The sequence below is a fragment of the Prunus dulcis genome, chromosome 7, assembly GCF_902201215.1.
Source record: "Prunus dulcis chromosome 7, ALMONDv2, whole genome shotgun sequence".
NCBI classification, from domain to species: Eukaryota; Viridiplantae; Streptophyta; class Magnoliopsida; order Rosales; family Rosaceae; genus Prunus; species Prunus dulcis.
In genome coordinates, this window is record NC_047656.1 from 5406222 (window position 1) to 5408015 (window position 1794).

Here is a 1794-nt window from a genome sequence, read left to right on the forward strand (position 1 = left end):
CAAAGCGGACAATATCTTGATAGGTGGAGTTGGGCCAGTCCGCTGCGCCACTCTGAACTTAGGTGAGGCATTTTGGGAGCTCACTGGCTTCGGGTTCGTAGGAACTCCGAAGTTAAGCGAGTTGGAGTTGGAGGCTGGAGCAATCCCAAGATGGGTGACCACCCTGGGAAGTTGCTTCGTGAGCTCCCAGAAACAAAACCGTGCGGGCTGGTGAGAATGTAGCCAGGCCCAAAGAGGACAATATCGCGCTACGGCGAAGCCGGTCCGGGGTGTGACAACAACCATGGTCTCCTAATAGGATATGACATGCATCCATGAGACAACATCATATCAATCTGCATCCCTAATAGTATTACCCATAGTGAACTTACCAAACACATTGAAGTGACTGGTATCTCATTTCCTTTTCGAAATCATGCAACCTTGTAAGGATTAGGATGCTTCTCATTTGGAAACTTTAGTTTTTTTATTGCCTCCTTCGAGATAACATTTTCACTACTTCCTCCATCAAGAATCACGTTGCACACATTTCTACCCCAAAGGCGGTTCAGAATATATATTATGTGGACGCTAAAGACCCTCAATTTTTGAAGTTGTCATCACCCGCCCTACCACCAAAGATTTTCCTCTAACCGGTAAAAGATCACTAACTTCCTCTTCCTTGCCTTAAACATCATAAGTGTGTTTTAAAAAATTGGTCTTATCACCTTTAACCTCTGCCAAGTTTACTCTTCTTTGTGGCAAGTGTAAGATAAATGTCATGCCTCACCACAATTGAAATATCAAACTTGTGAAGCACTCCCAGCCTTGGAATTTTTAACACCAACGTTGTTTTTTTCTCCCCTTTTTCACTCTTATCAGTACCCACCAACTTCCTACACCTTATTTTGGTACTTGGATTGGTTTCATGATCACTTTGGACACTATGAAGACCAACTGTATTCTTTGCCAACCCATATTATCCCCTACTGCCACAACATGATACCTTTTTTTTCTTCCATTAACACATGGTGTCGAGCATCTTCTAGGTTGAACAAACGGACCACACCCACCGCCATGTCATCGCTAATGGTCTTATTCAAACCTAAAAGATAATGACATGTGTCATCTTTTGATTACTATCTTTCAAACCAACTCGAATTGAGAGATTACCAAACTCTGATTTATATTCTTCAATGAATGTATCTCGTTGTTTTAAGCTATGAAACCTTTCATATAACTCCATAGTGTAATCAGCCGTTAAAAACTTCTTTCGTAACTTTGCTTTCACATGTGTTGATTTTCTACTTCCCTTTTCAAGCACGTTGCTCTTCACCTCTCTTCCACCATTGAAGTGCGGTGCTCTTGAATTTAAGCTTTAAAATAAACACCTTATGATCTTCTTGTAAATTCTTTATTGTCTTTGAACTTAAACACTAACCTTGGTCAGATATGGCCGTGGTGAAGGTGTAGTAATCTTCTTTTCCTGTGCAGTCCTTTAACTCTCTCTAGATGGGGTGAGATATCAATATGAGTGTGTCTTGATTGCTAGGGAAGGGTATATATATATATATATATATATGCATTGTTTAAGTATTTTGCCCATCAAAGAACACTTAAACAAATCCTGATTGCACTATGATAGAATGTTTTAATCTATGTAGGACTAGGAATCCACAAAGCTCTAATTTTTTAATTAAACTGCACTTTAAACTAGAACTGCAGATATGCTCGAGTTCTGTTTCTTGATTAATACTAAACTGCAACTCCTTGCGTGATTAGAAGACCATTCAAATATGGTTTAAGACAATGTAA